Genomic DNA, 5,962 nt, shown 5'->3' on the forward strand with positions numbered 1-5,962 from the left:
TATATTTCTCATCGTATCTTTATTTACTGTCATTTTATTACTCGCAATTTTATTTACTGTCATTTTATTTATTGTCATTATTTTACGCACTTTAATTATCGTCATTTATCTTTACGCTTAAAATATAGAATCGACAAACCGGTCATTAAACGGTAAAACCCCCCTTTTATAATAATATTACTACTTATATAATTATATATATTTTGTATAAATATAGTTAAAAATATAGTAAGTATCACCAGCTCCCTGTGGAACGAACCGGACTTACTAAAAACTACACTACTCTATGATTAGGTACACTGCCTATAGTGTTGTAGCAAGGTTTAGGTATATCCCATCCGTAAATTAATAAAACTTGTGTCATATTTTGTAGTATTTTGTATTAAAAATAATACTATTTCGTACCCTCACGCTACATCATCAATAATATAAGTTGAAAATCACGATTTCTATAGATAGCGTAAGTATGTAAACAAATATTCTTGAATCCAAAGGTGCTATCACTAGCGTATGCATGTATGCTTGACCCCAAGCAAGTAATCAAAGTATGCGGAAGCAAGTATCAAGTAGGCAAGTATGAACCCGAGAAACATATAGAAAACTGTCAACGAAAAATGCTGGTGAAATCATAGGTGTATTTGTAAACGTTGTTTTGAACCACAAGATTTAGTATTTCCATAAAGTTGATTATCCAAATCGTTTGCATTCCAAAAGTTGTTATTCGCGAGCACCCAATTATCAAGGCTTAATGTTTCTTTTACCCCATACACATAGTGTTAGAACCTACACTGTTTCTCAAAAATATATTTCATCCGCATAACGGTAGCGAACCGGCCGAATGAGGGTTTGTCAAACCCGTATGGCCACACAACATAAGTTCTCGCTTACACCTGGCAAGTGTAACTAATGATAATCGAATTGAGGATTTTTGTTCTAACTCGCATGTGGAATGTTTGTTTTCGTACTTGTGTTCAAAGCTAAAAGTATGATAGTATATGTTTCTCATCCCATAGTTTAAAGAGTAAAAGTTGTTGAAAAAGTGGTACTATGATCTCACCTCGGGTGCACGAGTATAAATGTACTTCACAAAGTAAACGTATGCATGATAGTTGCTTAGCCTTGGCCTAAACAAGTAAGTTGTATCAATTAACCGGTTACGACACAAGGTCGGGCAAAATGTGTTCAATTAGTCATATGGCTCGTTACGACTCGATTAATATAGCATGTGAATCAAGTTGTTAAGTTTCATGCAAGATATAAGTATAAAAGCACGTTAGAACGATTGCATAAGTGTTTGGTTAAGTTTGACTAAAAGTCAAACTTGGTCAAAGTCAAAGTCAACGGGGTCGGTTCGGGTATCCGATAATTTTTATATGAAAGATAAGCATATATAAGTATGTTGGCCAAGTTTCATGTTAATCGGAGGTGCGTAGCATAGTTAGAATTAAACGTAAATGAGACTTTTTGGACAACAGGCAAATGGCGTGCCGCTCAGATTCGTGGTGCGCCGCTCTGTTTCAAGGCAAAGCCTCGGCACCACTTTATAGGCATTTGGCGCTCCGCTCAGGAATCGGCGCGCTGTTCCGTATGCCTGACAGAAATTTTGGGCTGTTTTCAAGTGTTCAACTCATGAAACGACCCGTCCATATTACTATAAACGCGGTACATTATTCATTGGTCCCATAGCGAGGTAATTGACCTCTATATGATACGTTTTAGAAAATATTGCATTCGTTTCATAAAAAGCACACCATTATTATACATAATACGAGTTTTAAACATATGGGCGATTATTTACAAAATAATCCCCATGATACATCGATTTTCAAATATTACAAAGGTGACATAACAGTCGAATATAATACATGACAAAAGTTTTATTGAATGCACCCCTCTTTTAAACAAAAGCATGAGACTCCATGCAAATCTTGCTCAGATAATGCGACAGCGGAAGACTTTCTTAATGACCTGAGAATAAACATGCTTAAACAGTCAATACAAAGGTTGGTGAGTTATATAGGTTTAAAGCTAGCATCGATATAAATATAGACCACAAGATTTCATAGTTACAAATATTTCAATAAGGATATTCTATAAGTTGTTGAGCGCTTCGGTAACCATACTTAACCATTAATGTGGCATATTCCCTTTATTATGAAATCTCCGTACACTGTACCAAGTGTAGTAAAAACGAAGTACTATGCAACCATTTATGATACTAGAGCGACTAGCCCGGTTGGAGTTGTCAAACCCGATAGATCTATCAATAGGATTCGCGCTTACATGTTCTTACAACATGTAAATATTAGTTACCAAGCTATTAGGGAAGATATGCAAGGTGGTACAACTCAACGTAGAATATATTTTAAGTACTTGTGTCCATGGTGTAAAATATAAAATGCATGTATTCTCATCCCAAAATATTTGTAGAGTTTAAAAATGGGACTATATACTCACGGTAGTAAAAGTGTATTAATAATAAGTTTTCAACTTATTAAAAATATGGTCGTCGTCCTTGGATTCACGAACCTATAATAATAATAATGATTCAGATAATAATACGACATATGAAAAAAAAAAAAAACAAGTTCATAGAATACTTATATAATAATTTTTAACATTTTATGTTGGTAGTCCAAAATAGTTCGAAAAGTCCATTAATCGGTATATATATATAATCTTAGAATTACCCTACGGCGTATTGTGTACGTATTGTCTTGCATCAATCCAGAGACGTATTGTATACTTATTGTCTTAGAATTAACTAAGACGTATTGTGTACGTATTGTCTTAGGATTTATCAAAACGTATTGTGCACGTATTGTCATGGAACGTACCAAGATTATTATATATATACAATCTCGAAATTAACCAAGATTATAATATTTTTTTATACTAATGATAACATGTACAAATATATATAGGATATAGGAAAATTTAACAAGGATATGGTTAATATAGTTTTTATAATATAAATTTCGTCCATACAACGTTAATTTTAGCAGTTTTTGTTTTGCTCGCCAAATATTCATTACAACTCCGTTTAAAGTGAATCAATTTGCTACGGATTCCTTAAGAAGTAAATTTTACAAAACCAATTCAAAAAGTTCATCCCAAGTAGTAATTTTTAGAGCTTTACCCTCTTTTTGTGTTGGTGGACAGATTTAGAAAAATCCCGGCATTCACCCAATATATGATTTTTGATAAAATACTTCCACTTTGTCTAAAATCATGAAAAAAATACTGGAAGTCTTATTTACATATATTAACATATTTCCAAAGTCGTAGCCTCGAACTCAAAGTCTAAGATAGGTTTTTAAATCCCAACCCAAAACAGCCCGCTTTTTACCGAATGGAGATTAAAGGATATATGTTAAGTTTCAAGGTGTTCTTCATATGTACAAGTTATAAGATCTTATATTAACTTAATATAGCATCATAATACATATAAATAAGTGTTATTAGAGTTAAGTTAGAAAGATTAAATTAGTTTTTCAAACAAGTTTAGAATCAACTAAACTATGTTCTAGTTTATAAACTCTTATATAGCTAACTATAAACATATGAATTGAACAAGAGTTGAAGTAGAGTTTTTACCTCAAGTTTAGAATGTAAAGTTACTAGAAAGAAGTAGTACAACAAAAATTGAGAGAGTTCTTGCAAGTGTGTGTAAAAATGAGTTAGAAATTATGCTTATTTATAGGCTTGAAAATTTGGTTTTTAATAAAAATATCTAAGATAAGTTAAAATGTATTAAGTTATGGATGACATATTAAATTGATTAGGTCATGGATGACATATTACACAAATGATTGCAGATTTCTATTGGTATATACCAATAGTAAATACTTCTAGAAGCTGTGTATAATACGGGTAAAAATACCGTATGAATGCGAGTAGAATTCTTGAGGAAATTGAACGAAAATACGAGTATAGCTATCTTTATATGTATTGGTATATTATAAAGTGTATTCAATACTTGTAAGGATGTATTTACACTCGTAATACATTGTATGTAAATACATTTTAATTTAAGTTAATTACGTCGTTTAAATAGTAACATATATATTGTTCAAAAACTCTTTAAATTAGTAGTATGAAAATATATATATAATACTTTTTTAATATACTTAATGAGATATTTAATAATCATATTTTCAAGTTAAATATATGTATATATACACATATATATAATTAATACAAGTTATGACGTTCGTGAATCGTAGGAATAAAAGGGTGGTCAACTGCTTATATAAAATTCTTTCCAGAGGTTCAAGACTTATTAAAATTCATTGCTTGTCATGTGCAAATTATTAAATCATATAAATAGTATAATCAAGTAGTCAGAAAAATCCAGGTCATCACAGTACCTACCCGTTAAAGAAATTTCGTCCCGAAATTTGAAGTAGTACCTATTTAATGGGCGGTGTTTGTAAACAGATGTGGATACTTCTGTTTCATCTGGTTCTCTCTTTCCCAAGTGAGACCTCTTCGAGCATTCCAAAGAACCCTAACTATAGGTATGTTGCTTTGCTTGAGCTGTTTGACTTCACGGTCCATGATTTCGACAGGCTCTTCTATAAAATGCAGTTTCTCGTCGATTTTGATTTCTTCAATAGGAACAGTGAGGTCTTCTTTTGTAAGGTATTTCCTTAGGTTCGAGACGTGAAAGGTATTGTGTACTCCAGCAAGTTGTTGTGGTAGCTTAAGTCGATAAGCCACCGGTCCAATACGTTCAATGATCTTGAATGGTCCTACGTATATTGGGTTCAATTTACCCCTCTTACCAAAGCGTATCACACCTTTCCAAGGTGACACCTTTAACATAACCATGTCATCAACCTGAAATTCTAACGGCTTTCTTCGAACATCAGCATAGCTCTTTTGACGACTTTGGGCGGTCTTCAATCTCTCCTTGATTTACACAATCTTATCAGTAGTCTCCCGTACGATCTTGGGACCAGTCAATTGTCTGTCACCTACTTAGTTCCAATAGATAGGGGACCTACACTTTCTTCCATAAAGTGCTTCGAATGGTGCAGCATTAATACTCGTATGATAACTGTTGTTATGCGAGAATTCTGCCAATGGTAAATATTTATCCCATTCGTTTCCGAAATTGATCACACATGCTCTAAGCATGTCTTCAAGAGTCTGAATGGTCCTTTCACTTTGCCCATCGATCTGAGGATGATATGCAGTGCTTATATCCAGACGAGTCCTTAGAGCTTCATGTAGTGATTGCCAAAACCTTGACGTAAACCGACTGTCGCGATCGGATATAATGGAGATAGGTACTCCATGTCATGAAACAACTTCCTTTATGTATAATCGTACCAATTTCTCCATCTTATCCATTTCCTTCATAGGTAGGAAATGTGCAGATTTGGTGAGACGATCGACAATTACCCAAATGGTGTCGTAACCCCATGCAGTCTTTGGTAGCTTCGTGATGAAATCCATAGTAATACATTCCCATTTCCATTCCGGGATTTCTGGTTGTTGAAGCAGACCTGACGGTTTCTGATGTTCTGCCTTGACTTTGGAGCAAGTCAAACATTCTCCGATGTACGTTGCAATATCAGCTTTCAAATTTGGCCACCAAAAGTGTGCTTTAAGATCTTGATACATCTTTCCAGCTCCGGGATGTATCGAGTATCTCGTCTTATGTGTCTCATCCAAAATCAATTTTCTTAACCCTTTAAACTTCGGTACCCAAATGCGTCCAGCGAAGTATCGGGTTCCGTCCTCCCGTGTAACAAGCTGTTTATCTAACCCTTTAAGCATCTCATTTCCAAAGTTTTCTTCAGAAAGAGCTCATTGTTGAGCCTCCTTAATTTGGGTAGTGAGGTTCGTACGAATCTTCATATTCATTGCTCGTACTCGAATCGGCTCTCTTTCCTTCCTGCTTAAAGCATCTGCTACTACATTTGTTTTCCTGGGATGATATCGAATTTCACAA

This window comes from Rutidosis leptorrhynchoides, chromosome 11 (assembly GCF_046630445.1).
Source record: "Rutidosis leptorrhynchoides isolate AG116_Rl617_1_P2 chromosome 11, CSIRO_AGI_Rlap_v1, whole genome shotgun sequence".
In the NCBI taxonomy this organism is placed as follows: Eukaryota; Viridiplantae; Streptophyta; class Magnoliopsida; order Asterales; family Asteraceae; genus Rutidosis; species Rutidosis leptorrhynchoides.